Source organism: Thermobia domestica, chromosome 13, assembly GCF_964235325.1.
Source record: "Thermobia domestica chromosome 13, izTheDome1.hap1.1, whole genome shotgun sequence".
Taxonomy (NCBI): domain Eukaryota; kingdom Metazoa; phylum Arthropoda; class Insecta; order Zygentoma; family Lepismatidae; genus Thermobia; species Thermobia domestica.
In genome coordinates, this window is record NC_137466.1 from 168,889,213 (window position 1) to 168,906,225 (window position 17,013).

Below are 17,013 nucleotides of genomic sequence, written 5' to 3' on the forward strand. Positions count from 1 at the left end.
TTGTACGTTAAATGTAATAAATAGTACAAAACCTTAAAATATCGATATTAATTTTAAAACACCCTGTATATACTCAAAATCTTCAGTGAGTACGAATTCACACATTTTGAAATGGAATTAAATTGAATTTTTCAATTTTATGTCCTACACTTACGCTGTGTAGATTTTTTTTTAAAGTAATGATAAGAATGAATGAAATGGTAAATATCGAAGAAAGTGGGAAGAACCTATGCATTAGAAGTGAACGCTCTACCCCCTTCTTACGATTTGAATATACAGTGATATATAGTCTAAAACGTATTGAGTCTTTGGAGGTCAAAATTGAGAATACATTTATTGTGATTTGAAAATAGCCTTATGAAACAACATATGTATCATCTTGTTTGATGATTATTATTTTCCCGGCAACACCATAATCCCGTCGTTATCAACTTCAGTTTTTTTTTTTTTTTTAAGTGTGACACGTGGTTTCAACAGGCCTCTTTTGAAACTAACTTAACATAACACCATCCAGGAAGTACTGCAGAAATCGATACAAATAACAGTCTGATGGTGCGAAGTCCGGACTATATGGTGAATGTATTAAAACCTTCCATTATCATAATATCTGAGAGTAGTTAAAAATGTATGTGGTCTGACTTTGTCAGCGGGGCTCCCTTTCTGTTGACCAATTCCGGCTTTTCTTTTTAATTACTAGTGAAATTGCGATGATTGTCAACAAGGTAGGTCCAAGTCAACCGTTCTGCAAGGCGGCAGCGGCTCGTGGTGCAAATTTCCTTCCAATCCCACCAAACGCACATAAACTTTCTAAGAGTCAATATGGGCTTCTTTTTTTTTTGTAGCAGTTAGCTATCTTCAAATGGTTTAACCTGTTTGGTGATGGATGTTTAGTTCATTGGCTGTCATTATTACTTATATGCCGGTCTTGCTACGCATTTGCCAGGATATATCCACTTTCGCTGTGATTGGTAATTGATATCGAAATAAAATTGTAAAATGTAGCGCAGTTTTGGGGAAAATTCACCCATTTTCACGGTAAAATACCGTAAGTTTGATTATAAGAATTCCAACATTTTTTGCACATGCGTTTCCCTTTGGCCATGGATAGCTTACGTGGCTTAGACATGAGAGACCCGGGTTCGATTCGTGTCTGAAGATCATGTGATTCGGATCCCACATTCAGAGTATTGCTTAGGTCTCATATAGCTTAGCTGCTGAACGGGACGCTAAGCTCAAATCCAATACATTTTGCACATCTATTATTTTAAACTGTCAGCTATCAGATGATGTTATGCCTGACCCACTGCAGCTCACATTTCCCCGAGATTTGAGACATTGGCGCCATCTTGTGCGCAATAGGCTATTCAGAGTCTTTCACCAGGGATAGAAGACGAAGGGGTTAGCAAAAGGAACATGGAAGTTTTTCAGTTGCGACAAATGGCCTGCCAATAATGGCAGAATACGTATAATGATGATGATGATTGGAGTGCAACTACATTATTTAATAATAATAATAACAATAAATATTCCTTTTAACGTATGTTGTAACTGTAGGAGTGTGGAGTTTCTGTTTTCTGCTTATGTCGTCTGTGTTAACGAATCAAATTATCTCGAGGCATGAAATTATAATTATATCTAGGTATATGAGCACTGTTTCAAATTTCAATAAATTCATTTGTTTTGAAGCATTTACAAAAACGATATCTACAAATATGTTTATATATATTTTGAGCTGAAGTTACTCGATGCAAAATTAGGCTCATTTTTGCGTTGTAAACAAGAATTACATAACTGTCAGATGTAAAATTAAGAGAATTAATCAAAAATGCAACTTCGCTGGCGTTATTTTTTTGCTTAAAATACACAAGTGATGACAGTAAATATTTTTATTATTTAACACGAAAACATGATTTCTTGATTAATTTTACTACAGCTTGGAAAGCTATGCCAGCTCATCACTTTGTTATGTAAGTAAATATCATATCGTATAATGCGTTTTGCATGCTAGTTTATCTTTAGTTTTGCAACTGAAGGGGAAAAAAACTGACGTCATAAAATCCTAAGGAAAACCGTTAATGTATCGCTGTTGACATACGGTGCATCGCGTCGTCATTTCAATTTAAGAAGGTTATTTTCTTGACCCTAGAAGACAAAATTTTATGTTCTCCAGATGATAACCATCATGACATGGGTATTGTGCAACAGTTCACTAAGAAGAAAGAAAGAATAGAAATGTTGCGTTGAAAACTAATACAGAGTTGAGTCAGCAGATATATATATATATATATATATATATATATATATATATATATATATATATATATATATATATATATATATATATATATATATATATATATAGTATTCTATCAAATTCGTTTTATATTGTTTATTTATTACGATTGCTTGTTGTTCTACGGTATTGTGTCCTAACATGCCTTAATAACTCCCAATATTTTGAATAACTTAGATTTATTATTATTATTATTATTATTATTATTATTATTATTATTATTATTAATTGTTATTTATTATTATTTATTGTGTGTGTGTGTGTGTGTGAATGATATTGGTAATTCTTTGATTTATCCTTTTCTTTTATAACGGTGATGATCTTAAGGCCTCCATACACTATAGGATAGATCCTAGGAATTCTCTTACGATTTTTCCTAGAGCCAAGATCTCAACGTGTATGGCATCAGATAACGTGCCATTTCCTATGTTCTAACGATTCTATGAGATTTCTCATTCTTAAAGTACGCACTATTTCGGAAAGAAAATTCATAAGATTTCGATTGAAGCTACATCAGGTGAGAGAAAGTGAAAACAAATTTCTTTTCTCCCCGCCAGCCGCCATATTGTTTTTTTCTTTTTGTTGTCATAATTAATAGTGTTTGTAACACTATTCCCACACTACCAATTGCTTGTTCAACTGTAGGCGCCACTATGGATTAACATCGCGCAACATCATTCGGTCAGATAGGAAAAATCTTCACGTGTCTGACAATAAAGGGTAGTATTTCCTACGAGATAATATATATATAATATTATATATAATATTATGTGGCAACATTTTTCTTAAGATATTTCGTGTAGGATTTATCTCATAGTGTAAAGCAGGTCTAAGATTTTTCGTCGAGTTCAAAGTTATTATGATTATATATAACATTACAGTCAGATATTAATTAAATATATGAATGATCTAAAAATACTTTATTAGCTCTGAACATAATCAAAACCAAACTACTATCATGTCCGAGGAAAACTAATATATCAATTCAAAATTGATGATCATAAAATTAAAATGGTTTAAACTATCAGGGATTAAGGTATTGTTATGGATGATAAATCGTACCTCTCGAGACAGCATATCTCATTTTCTTAACTTTTCTAGGAGACAAGTTTAAACCTTTTGTCATCATATATTCTGTCGTCTTCTTTTAAAAATTAATTTGATCTCCTTCGTTTCAGGCATAGAACTTACGAGATCAAATTAAATTTTAACAGAAAACGATAGAATAAATGATTATAAAATCTTTAAACTTGTCTCCTGGTGGAAAAGTTGAAAATAATAGATACGCCCCTCTGTCTCGAGAGGAACGAAATTATTATTTAACGAACATATTGATAAAATTTTATGAAAAGCCAGAAGGAAATTATATTTCATATAAGCTTTCTAGAGGCTTTGAAGATTGAATTAACTTGTAAAGTTTTATATTAGACTACTTATGTTAGATCTCACGTAGAATATGCTGTCTGGATATGAAACAGGAACTTGATTTCGATCTCTCAATCTATTGAAGCTATTCAAATTTCGTTCTTGGCTTGACTTCGATTTAAATTTAAACTTCATAATTTAAAGTAATGATGCTAGTCTTTCGAAACTTATTTTACTTTCCCTTGCAGAGATAAAAGAGAAAATTTACAAGAGATTAATTTTGTTCATAATATTATTCATGGTAAGATTAAGCTGATTGTATATTTACTTCCAATGTAAAATTCAACTCCTTATTCAAAATGTATAAATTATTCCACTGTATATAATTTAGTAGTTATTAATTAATAGTCAATTGAAGCAAATCTAAAGTTCCCGGAAATTCGTATTTACTTCTCTATCTCAGAGAACGTCAATCCTAAACACAATTCATTCAGTAGTGTTCTTTTTTGTTCTTTGTAACGCATCTACAACGGTGCTTAGTTTCTGGCTGGGACGTATTGTCTGTTCGTTTTCCGAACCACTCGTAATGTTTCTCAGAATCTAGAACTCTTCTGACGCACTTGAAGATGCATTCTATCGTGAAAACCGCGAGGGAGTAATTCCTAGAATATCTTTGTATTCGTGCAGGCAGCTTGAGAGACTCGTCGTCGTTCATTTTATGCCATTTGCTCTTTGCATTACTAAAGAGGAAAGATCCACAAAAGGGAAGTAGGAGAAATCTAATTTTGAAAAAAAATTCTCGAAGGAAAGATACGTGCTGTTTAGTTTAGTTTATTCTAATGAAAACGTCAAAAGTATGAAACTAAACTGTTGGGAACGATTTGGAAATCAAGCTGATCAGTTTATTTTCATGATTATGATCGTATGCTAATTGAAGATCACTCTTTCGTTGGAATTAAACGTAATATCACGGACATTAACTCACTGAACACCACATGGGTTATGTTTAACTCACGTCGTATTTCGACAACGGTTGGGTTGAGTTAAATAATTGGACTAGCTACGTTCACTGAGCCGAATATGAGATGCTTCACATTTTATATACCAACATAAATTCTAGCTAACACTTTTATACGTGACCTTCCGGACAACCGTTCAAACACATGTGATTTTTTATGTTATTATTATTGGCCTGTACACACACGTGTAACCAAATGGTTGCTTAGCACATTTTCGATGTATGAAGTCTCAGGTTTGATTCCCAGTGGGAACAGAGATTTGGCTGTGATTCAGCATCATGAGAGAATTAACTCTTGTTATTTGATTTAAGAGGCATCGAACTCCGGGGCTAGAAAGCCAGAAATGAAGATGATTGGCCGCACACATCCGGTAGTTGTCCTTTCTGAGTTACGGCGCCAGGAAGTTTAGTGTTCATTTCGAAGTTGGAGATTAAAGTTCGAAATCTATCCGGAAATTGCTAATCTCACTAAGGTGAGAATTTTCTTAATTTTTCCTGAAACCCTTAAAAGTGAAAGGACAGGACAAATTTAGTATTGTTTTCTTTACTTAAATCATACGTAACTTCTTCCGATATGTTCATATTACGATTCCGTTAAGAAATATTTTATCAAAACGGATTTTAGATATTGTTTAGATAGACAAGTTTTGTGCTAAGGGAAAGATTCATTTTTTGAATTAACTTTACCTTTAAGCAAGGTAAGGCGCGGGTTTTCCGTCTTCCTTTATCTACGGATGTAAACATTAAAAAGTTGAGACTAAAAATACATCAGAAATATCTACTGCTAAAAGTAAAGTTATTTATTATTATTATTTTGTATTTGTAAAAGATAATAATTGTGTTACATTTTGTATATTACATCTTAAATAATTGAAGTACTGAGGACATTATGTTATTGCTAAAGCAATAAACTTATATTATTTACTACAAGAAGTAATAATTTTATGTTTCCCAAGTTTGGTTTTATAAGTACATATGCACTTACAAGCTCGTATTTTTCTCTTTTCTTATAGGTAAGTGCGGTAATCCAACAGAAAATTCCCATCCAGTTGCTTGATGTGAGTATATTATATGTAATAATTTTTATTTCTTTCTGCTTAGCCTTTATGAGCCATTTAATTTCTGCAGAATGAAATATACAATGCTTATATCGAAGTTCTTTATCGTTTGCCATTTTTTAGTTAGACTTCTATCTGCATTCTACAGTGCTCAGAAACAACACCAAGATGTTCAGAAATGAATTCATTCACGAGGAAAGTATGAAGAAAATTATACAGAAGAGTATATCAAACATAGGAGCACAAACGCATCATTTTGTAGCTGAAGATTGGTCGGAACGATATGAAAAGGGCCCATAATTGAAGAATAAAATTTTGGATGAAGTTCGTGTAAATGAGATGGTCTAGCACACTAAAGTTTATCCTATCCATTTCTTAAAACTGAAGGATGGCATGGTATGGCATGGAACAGTTGTTACTAATATGAAATGACATGAAATACTTTTTTCTTTCTTTTTTTTAAATAGAAAATCGCCCGGAAATAAATTCACTCCTAAGAGTAACTCTCTTAAGTGAATTTCTCAGGGAAAATTACTCATGCTATATTGTTAGGTTGTTAAAGAAAATGTTTATTTACGAAATATAAACAAAATCACGGGAGTCGTTTTTGAGAAAATTGATCTTTAAGATTAAACTGCTCCTTCTGGATTTTTTTAAAAAGATATATCCCACATTATAAGAATGTTAGTTATTTATTAATTTATGAATTATAAACAAAATCATTAGGACTGTTTTCGAAAAATTCACAATTTTCCAGTTTCATGATTCTCCAGTAAAGTAGCCTTTTTTGGGGAGGCAGAAAGAAAATTCGAATTTCCTCTGGAGAATCTTTTAAAAAGTTTAAAAGTTTGTCTGGATGCGTTTAACGGTATGGCCTTCAGTCGAGTGTACATATATCGGAATGGGAAAAAAATAACTTTTTTCACCACGTAGAAGCTATGGAACGTGAAAATTCATTGAAACCTCGATTATTTTCACGATTACTATCCTTCTTCGGTCCTATCATCGCTGGAAAGTAAAAATAGTTCATACACATTGTATTATAATCTTATTTTTAGAACCGCCAATGTTAAGCACACGTACAGCATAGCGTTTTATATTATTATTATTATTATTATATTAATAATAATACAAGAACCATTCATTTTTTTTCTAATAACGTATTATCTTCACTTTCTAGTTCTGGAAGGTGAATGTGGATGAATAATGGGTGCCTCAGTAACACTAGACACTACTTCCTATTTTGTAAAAGCCGAAGTTTCCGACATGACAAAATCTATTTTGGTCGCATAACGTATTTTCACATCTCTTCTTAAGTGGCACGTTGAAGGAAGGAAGGGAGTTTTTTTTTTTCCTGTTTTTATTCTGTTAAATAGGGGGGGGGGGATCCCATTTAAAATAGCTGTTGGTGAAAGGGTTAGACTTGAAGTGGCACGCTTTAAAATTGCTGAAACGGGACATGCATCATGACGTTGGAAATCGACTTGAGTTATTTTTAATATTTATTATGAATGAGTGAACGAGTCACGTATTTTATTTGCCATGCGTCTGAAGAGGAGAAGAGCGCCATTTAGTAGTAAAGCTAAAATGGAAGACAAGTAAGACACATAATAAAGCTTTCCATATGGAGTTTTTTGTTTTCATTGGTCAATCGAGTTAACAAATATCGTGCAACATGGAAGCTTGTGTACTGCGAGAGCGTAGATCATCAATCGGCGTTGGCACTTGGTAATCGAGGGTTACCGACTGCGAATCCCAAGTTGGAGTTTCCTGAAATTTCCTCAGTCCCACCAGCAAATGTTGGGATAGTAGTAGCAGTAGTAGCAGTAGTAATCGCAGTAGTAAGTGATTTTTTGTTGCCTTCATGTAGGTATTCAACTTATAGTGAATACATATTTATGTATATGCCATTTCCGATTCAGAACACTGGAAATAAATAAATAAATAAAAAGTTTATGTCCATATAAGAACATAGTAATGCTCGACAACTAGGAGAAGGAGACAATGTTAAAACAGTGCTATCAGTTATAGAATTAATTTACATATGAACATACTATTTCGATGCGAAACTTTTAAAAAAAATGGTAAATGAAATAGTAAAAAATGGTTTAATATTCGGAAATGAAATGCTGCAGGAAAGATAGCTCGTATTAGGAAATATACAAACATATTTAATCTATTACTAACATTGTACTTGAAAAACGTACGTACAGTACATATCACAAGATAATGTGCATAGTTTTCTTGAGTTGAGTGCATGTTCCATATCTTATGATGATTTTTTTTCTGTAACTGAGTACTGAGATATACAATTACAATTGTATTAGCTTCTTTCGAAAATTTGAAGTATTTGAATTGTATTTAATATCGTGATTTTGATGCAAATTTGAGCTAGCTTATTTCACATAGTTACCCTTCTTGTTATGTCTGAAACTAAATGTATACTTATCTTTGAGCTATAACCTCCCGGGCTTTTCACTTCACTGGACAGGCCCCACCCCTAGGGACAGTATGAACAAGTGATAAAGTGGGCGGAAGTTTGTTGATAACACTGCCGTTGGATGAAGTTTTTGTATACCGTGAGAGACTACATCTCGACATTATATTCGCAGGTGGGTGACAACCAGAGGTTCTCAGGCCATTCTACCGTCTTCCTTTCAACCAGCTTCTTTTTGAAGATGTCCTATCTTCGTATTGAGGGAATGGGAGACGTTAGTCTGTGGAATGAACGTTAGGGTTGGCGTCAAAACACAAATGCACAAACACTTTTTTTAAAAAAAGACTTGAATCAATCTACTTTTCCCGCCATTTTCGTTTGTCGAATCTTATTCAAATCTACCTATAGTAGAATAGGAAAAAGATTCGTATCACACCTGTTTGAATATGATTGTCTTGTTTGGTTTTATAATGATTGCTGACTACTGTTACGTCTAGTCTCGTTGAAAATGTCAATAACAGTCATTTTCATTATTATTATTTGTTTTCAAGCGACAATATGAATAATTTTCTCATTATCTCATTATGTCTTCTGATAATGAGAAAAATCGAAATCGAGATTTCAACGGAATCACGTTTCATGGCCTCTGCTTTGCATGCCAAAAATTTTGATTTTTCATTGTTTATCCGTTTGCTTCTTCTGGGTATTAACTCCACCTTAATTATCACGATATATTTATATCTATAATAATTTCCGTTATTCTATATTATAGGCCATATTAGTATTTTCCCGTATAGGTGAATTGTTAATATAGTGTACCATTGGTGTAGGACATAGTTCGGGCTTAATTTTAGGTTGGAACACAATAGCGTGGATTAAATGGGAAGCGAACTTGAATTAAGAAGTAGTGGAGTGCAACATTCAGTTGAATATGAACAATTCGGTCAGTTAGCCGTTACAGCTTTCCAGTGATTGAAAAAGCACGGTTTATAATAAGGTAAGCTTCATAGTATATACATAATGTAAATTTTAAAGTGAAGATTCCATTATTCCCTCTGAGCTCACACACATATTAATCATTATAGTTATCGATTCAGTTGTGTATATATATGAAATGACTTGATAACAAGAAACAGTGTGAGCATTTTAGAAAGTAGGACATTTATTAAACTCAAAAAGTATTTGGTAGGGAATGGTATTGGAATGGTATTTGGTAGGGATAGAGTTTATGTGTATGTTCTATTAAATACCGTTCTTTACCTATAAGTCTTACAAAGCTGACAGCTGTAAGCAGAATTCGAAGTTTAATATATAGATACTTCTTTAACAATCGAAAAGAATTTGGAGGAGTAAAAGTGAGTGCCGTTTGAGTTTATTGATAAAATTACTCTTTAAGCTATTTGCATTACCAGTGGTGTATTTAGGAGGGAGGCTTCCGGGCTTAAGCCCCCCCCCCCCCCGAAATCTTACTTACTATAGTAAAGTATATGAAATATCTTGCAGAATGTTCACATTTTGAAGCAAAGTCCCCCCTTCCGAAAGTTAGCAAAGCCCTCCCGGAAACAAAATCGTAAATACGCCACTGTGCATTACAATAGGGTATTTAAAGATGTAGTTCCCTTTCGATATCGTAAGCTGCACCCCTGGTCATTAGTCTATTAAGAAAATACCAAGAAACAGTTACTAATTAATGTAGTATAATTACAAAGTAGTATTTGGCCTACTTTTTAATTTTTTGATATTCTGTATTGCCTTGAAGATATTCACTATTTCCACGGCGAAATTAAAATACTGCAAATTTTACAGTAATTATGTGATATCTTCAAGTAGATAAAGATAATCGAAAAGTGAAACAAGAGCGCGCCAAACATATTATTTTTATGAGGTACTGTTGTCACGAGTCACCTAGTAGCTTTCCGTTTGCAACCATTTATAAACGCAAAAATAAATGCCGATTTTTTCAATTGCTGGAAATCGATAGCAGATAAGTGAGTCGGATAAGGATATCTCGCTATAACGGTAAAATAATATTGTTTAGCGAGCTCTTGTTCCAGTTTTCCATTAACTTTTATCTATTTGAAAATATCACTTAATTACTGTAAAATCAGTGGTATTTTAATTTCGCCATGATGGGGCCTCTTAATGTCCAACGATTATGCCTTTCAGACTAACAGACAAGTGACGAAAACAGTTAAACGACAATAGATTTGATGGAATGAGAAAGTCGTAAAAAATGGAGAATCTCGAGAAAAACACGGGAAAATCCACCTTAAATTCAATGGTTTGGAATTGAACCAGGAGATTCTTCACATCAAAGCAATGCCAGATGAACACTCTGGCGTCCTAGATTATTCTTCTGGAACTACCCCTTTTTCCTCCTCCCACCAAAGATAAAATCACGTAATTTCAAATATATTTCTACTTACCGAATTTGAAAGTGTTGTTCATTCTGTTTTAATACATGAAGAAAATGTTTGGTAGAACTATATTTTGCTCTCGAAAATGGAAAAGCGATAATGCGAAAATGCCCACATGGGAAATTTCTAGTAAAATAAATTAATTTATTCTATGAATAAGGAGGGGAAGACAGAGCCAAATATGCCACCTTAGGCTACATGCCGCTCTAGGCTCAAACCAACTCAGACTAGGCACTAACTCAGGCCTGCACCAGAGGTGATTTATGAATGTATGATTTGAATTTAGCGGCCCTTTCAGCAACGTGGCTATATGAGACGTGGACCTACAGCTTAACGTGGGATCCGGACCACATTAGCTCCCACTGGGAATCCGGGTCTCCCACGTCAAAGGCGCCTACGCTAACCGTTTAACGACGAGGAAGCTTTGCGCCGGAATGCACCAGAGATGAATACTTTATTACTCAGCCTCCATGCCTTCTATCTATTTATTATTGGATAACTAGACAATTTTTAAGTTTGCAGGTACATTCGAAGTATTATTGTGTATTTTCTTTTTATAAAAAACGTAAAACGCAATAATACCTTTTATCATAAATTTTGCTGAGTCTGTGACCTTCGAGAGAAATCTCTTAAAAGATGCTGCTGTTTTCTGCTCGGGAGCTGCAAACGCCTGAGGTCAGCGTCTCGACACCCTGAGAGTCTTCATTGATTTTTCTTGTTCAGGGAAGAAAGAACGGGGAACTCGGGAGAGGCAATGCCGCCGCTAATAGCAGAAGAAGATTCAATTAACTGCCAACGCCTCCATTAATACTTCAAAGTGACGCACACCTGCTTTGCCTCTCACAAATCAAATTTCCCCACTCAATACATCTTGTCTCATAGAGAGCAAGATCAAATTTTGCTGCTACAATATAACTATGTCGCTTAGCTCCTTGTACACATTAAGCACTTCCTCTCGTCGACTGGAAAGGCGCTTAACACAAGACCAGCTCATCGTTACTCGCTCTGATAAATAACACGACAAGAGTAACTCAAGATGTGCCGTGTTCATTACGTGCAAATAGCAAGAGCCTTAGTAAACTTCGTATTCTGTTTAACTAAACTATCATTTTTGCTATATTGTTTTATAAAGATATTAATTTTCTGTCGCATGTTTTGATTATGTATGCAATATCTATTACGTTCCAAATATGTTTCATACATACTTAATATACATCGCATGGCTATAAGTTATTTTATTCTATTTTTGAGTTTAACATCCCACGATTGTGCTCTGAGGCTTAGATATTGATGATGATAATGAACGAAGTGGTGGAATGAAGAAAGTGGGAGGAAACGGGAGAACCCCGAGAAATCTCACACACAAGGTAGTTATCCACTATAAAGCCCACTTGGCGATGGTTCAAACCAGGGACCCCACGTCCCAGAGATATTATAAATTATTGTGCCGTCCTTCAGTACACAGCATATCTCTTACAATTATGTACAGTTCAAAAAATTGAGATGAAAATGATTTCACTAACTCTTATAATTTATCTAATGATCCCGTTATTATTATTATTATTATTATTATTATTATTATTATTATTATTATTATTATTATTATTATTATTATTATTATTATTATTATTATTATTATTATTATTATTATATGGATGTGTTATAAATTAAAATTAAGCAATGGACGTAACTATTGTAGGCAGTGCGTTAGTTTTAATTTGAATTCATGAATTTAAAAGCACAAGAATTATAACAATTCAGTATTTTTTTTAAAAAATTACTGTTATTACGATAAAATAACGAGTCAGTGTATTTTAAAAAAATGAACTGTTACTTAGAACATCATTCCATAAATATTTATCGTACGGGAAAGAAGCATACATAATTAAGTCTCATAAATTAAATTAAATTTATTTGTGTAATATACGTATAGATTTTCATAATTGTGATTAACCATTTTTATTGCTTATACAAATGTACGTTTAATACTAGTTTAATACTTGATTTTATTGTCTGAAATTGTGTGTATGTGTTTTTTTCTTCGTGTTTTTTTTTTTTTTTTTTTTTTTTTTTTGAAATATAGATTTAGGGAAACAATTATATGTAGATATACATGATTGAACAGAATAATACAGTGTGTCCGTAAAGTCGCGCAACCCGAGTTTGATTGCGTAATATCTTTTGATCTAAGAATGATAAAGACATGAGACTTGAAACGAATGTAAGCATGTTCTATGTAGATATTTTCGAAATCATGGTCAATGCTGGAACTTGTAACGCTTTTGTGTAGTGACGAAAGAAATTACCGTAAATGTAAAATTAAAGAAAAAAAAATGTGCAAAATGAAGAAAATCAATATTCAATTGCAGAAAACTGATTTCCTGCGGGTGAATTCCTGTGTATGTGTTACAGTATGCATCAACATTTTATCCATTGGTTCGAAAATGTGACAAAGTTGATGCCGTGTTGTCATATGAAAAGGCTATTTAGTGAAAGTTCGTAAAATGGATTTTTTTTGGGCAGAAACGCGGTGCCCAGTAGGGGTGCGCACGAGACAAGTCGAGACAGGATTTTCCTGACAAAATTCGAGTCGAGATATCACTTTTACAGCACATTTTCGAGACGAGACAGCCACAAATCTTGTCTCGTACGCATCCCTAGTCCCCAGCAACACTGTTGTCGTAAAATTACTGCAACAGGTGTGTCTTAGGTTAATTAATGATAAGCAATGAGAATTTGCACATAATTGATAACATGAGTTTTTATGCAAAAATTTGCGATTTTAGTATGTTAGGCTCTTAGGGATCTTTCTCGAGGCGTGAGGAATTCGACGCTGACTAAAGCGATAGCTATCACTGAAATCCGAAAATTACTTCGAATCGCGAAAATTCAATGTTTCCAACGAGTAATTTCAGAGAGACTCCAGTAGAAATTTACATCTTTGTGTAGGGAATGAGAGGAGAAGAAGGAAGAGAAAGTTCACTACGTTACCTTGACTTACGAACTTAGACTGTCAATATCTATTTGATTTTACATATTCTATTTTCCATTTTTATCTGTAGGCAGCGGCATTAACCACAAACAAAATAGCAAGGAGAGATAACTACTCACTCTATCCCGCAAATTTTGACGCCACTGCTTCCTACACATAAAACATAAGATGCATCCATCTATATTTGACAGAGAAACGTATTCTATGTCAGAAGTTTTCACTTATTGGTTAGACACTTGATGTATACTGTATACAAGGTGTCAGAAGTGATCCGGAATAGAAGTAAACATACATACGTATGTTGACGGATTACTACAAACATATGCAATGCATTTACAATCCCGGTTTTATTCCATATAAATCCTGGTTTATATTTTATATGCTACTCCCTCTTGTTTGTTACAGTGTCTGATGAAATCAATATGTTCACTTAGTTGGCAAAACTGTCATACATTTATTATTTTAAAATAAACGTTGCTTTCCTAAGCAATTTGTATTTCTAGTTGAAGTTATTTAAGATAGCAAAGATAGTATGAACAAGTTGGTTTTGGATTCACATAGAAAAGTATAAAAAATATCAGTTATGGTTGTATCACCTGATGAGCAATTGGATCAGGTATTCCTTCATTGTGAGTTGAACTTAATTGCGATTCATTTCTTTTTTTTAAATATCTTCCTTTGATCTGCTCCCAGTGACGCAACGGAATGAAATTAGTCAGACGAGTCCCAAAACAAGGCCGACGGGATGTTTGTCCCACTGCATACATGTTTTTATATTTTTTTATCTCCCTTTTTAATTTTTAGGTCATATTTGCCCGTAAGCGATACTGGTAGCTGCTGTTTTGACTTGTTAACTGCCAGACCAACCAGCCAGACTCACAACAAAGTTGGTCAACACAGACTTGGTTTCGGATTCTGGGAGACAGATGCCGTGTCGAAGCTACTTATAATACCATACCCACAGAAGCTGCTGTATGAGATAGTTCCTCTTTTTTTTTTTTTTAGATAGGAAGAGAAGCGCAGTAGCATAGCTTGAGGGTCACGGAATAAGGCGGGCATTGCACTCACACAGGCGATGCGGGTACATTTCCTGCTTCTACCATCTTTTCTGATATAATTTATCTGTTTTCTTCTTTTTCTTTTCTCATCTTCACAAACCATGGTCATGTTTGTCGATGAGAGTAGTAATTATTGTTTTTTTTTGTTTTTGTTTTTTTTTTTTTTTAATAAACAATGCATATTGGATCATACTATGTGTGAGGAACATCATACGATTTCTAAAGTGATATAGGTCCTATTACTATTTACACAATTTCAGTTAATGTCGGAAGGGATGTTGCATTAATTATACTATTTTCGCAATATAGTACTCTACATACATTGGATATATTATGAATAAAATACTCATGGAATTTTTAAAGTATAAAATTTGTTTATTCTGTAATCAGTTTTATGCATTTCAGTATTTACACTACGTAAAGTTTAGTTCTCTAAAGACATTTAGGTAACTAAATAGAAGAAAAAATAAAGTGCAGCTAAGCCATTTTTTACTCAGGAAATACGAGTATTTAACTATACCCGAAGTCAGCGACGCAACTAGGCTAGCTGTCGTCCTGGGCAAGAATTCGACTTAGCTCCTCCCCCCCCCCCTTCTCATCAACCAAACCAAAACGCTCTCCGACTACATCTGATATTTGCATCGCACAGTAATTCTCCTATTCCTTTTTTTTTCCCCTTCAAATGGTAAAGTTTTGATTTCAAAATTGCAGTACGTAATTTAATTTTTAGTAGCACCAAACTAATGAATATTTGATTGTCAAATAACCTGGAAGTAGCACACTTGACATATTCTTATAGTCTTATCATAATAGCTGCAAATCACAATGTTTTTGGAATTATATCGGAATGTGCATATGTGTAGAATAAACCAACAGTCTGCTGCTTTAGAATAGCATTATGACAAACAGTCAAGCTATTGTCTTGGGTATTATACTCGGACAGTTTGCAAATCTCTTAAATCGATGTAAGTTAAATGAAAACACAAAAAGTTGGAACTAAAATTTAGCTTTGCGGGCTCTTTTTATTGCAAAGTTTTTTTTTCTACAATGTCCTCAAAAGATAGCTTTAAAGCTAACTTATGCTGTATGGATATGATCGTAAGGTTAGTGAGTTTTTGTCCTGTTAAGTCTCTGAGGTATTTTTTAATGCTCTTGAGCTTGTTAAAAATTCTTTTCCTTGCCTTATAGTGAAAATAAATATTTGCCCAGTTTTGCGTCCCCGCAATTCGGCACTCGGAGCAACTATTAATATCTAAGCCGGGGCCAATGATGTCTTTTGCTCCAGGTCTTTTGAAGGCGAGATATTGTGGTGGGGAACGGCCTACCTTTTGAGAACTGATCTTGCATTCGCCACGTGCACCGGATTTAAGCCCAGTCATAAGTTCGGCGTTGAATAAGGACAAAAAACTAAGATTACGTACGAGACAAAAGTTGAAACTGTCTCGTCTCGAAAAGGATCGTGAAAGCGATGTCTCGTCTCGGAAACTGTATCAATTTCTATTCAAATAACTTCGTCTCATGTTGTACATCGTCAAGAAATTTGTCTCGGCTCTGGGAAATCCCTCACAAAAACTCATTATTAATATTTAAGAAACTTGTTTTTAGTTACAATATATTACACCTAAAATGCCGTCTCCTTGTAATACACACTTCCTTTCATGTTGATTGCTATCCCCAAACTTCTATGACAGATATCGCATTGAAAAAGACACTTTTGTAAAAATAGTGGAGAGGATTGCGTGCTACAATCACAACAAACATTACAGCTTCGTCCGAAGCAGACTGCTAGAAGGATCAATCATACTAAACTCGTCCAAATCAGTCAACCTAATTGTATCTTGGGAGGAAGCAGCAGTTCTTACACTAGATAAGTTGACAGAAGTTTTAGTGATTGGTAAAATGACTTTGGCATCAGTTCAAGCAGAGAATGCGGCAGAAGTTCTAAAATGATCAATATATAGAAATCCTAAAAATCATCTAACTACACAGGTCCTAAATAGGCCTTACGAACGTCATCTCCGTGCTCAAACTGTATTGTATTGTATTGTATTGTGTTTTTAAGTTTTACGTCCCACGTCTATGCCCTTTAAGCTAAGGGCAATGAAATGAATGGTAAAAACAATACGAAAGGCCCATACTCTGAGCGGGATTCGAACCCGCGACAGATAGGTCATAAGATTGCTAGCCTAATATCTTTTGAATAACTGGGACATTGTGGTGTGGAAAACCACAAGAAACTATTTTCTCATAGTTTGTAGCTAAAAGGAACACAAGACAACGGTCCTTTTTTATTATCCACGTGAAAGTGTGCTATTGTAAGTCACTAATTCACCGCAGAGACAGACTACAACATTCTCTCCTACAATGACAACTCA

The 17,013-nt window shown here is 34.0% G+C and overlaps 1 protein-coding gene across 4 annotated transcripts in view; it reads left to right on the plus strand.

The window, feature by feature from the left end:
- The window catches only part of RapGAP1 (Rap GTPase activating protein 1), a 651,202-nt gene that overhangs the window by 256,468 nt on the left and 377,721 nt on the right, over positions 1 to 17,013 (plus strand). The window contains exon 1 of one of the 4 annotated variants that reach the window (XM_081736846.1): positions 5,690 to 5,734. The exons of the other annotated variants lie outside the window; for them this stretch is intronic. The gene's annotated coding sequence lies outside the window, so the exon portion shown is untranslated. Of the gene's footprint in view, positions 1 to 5,689; positions 5,735 to 17,013 lie in introns of those variants that run through there. 4 annotated transcript variants of the gene reach the window in all.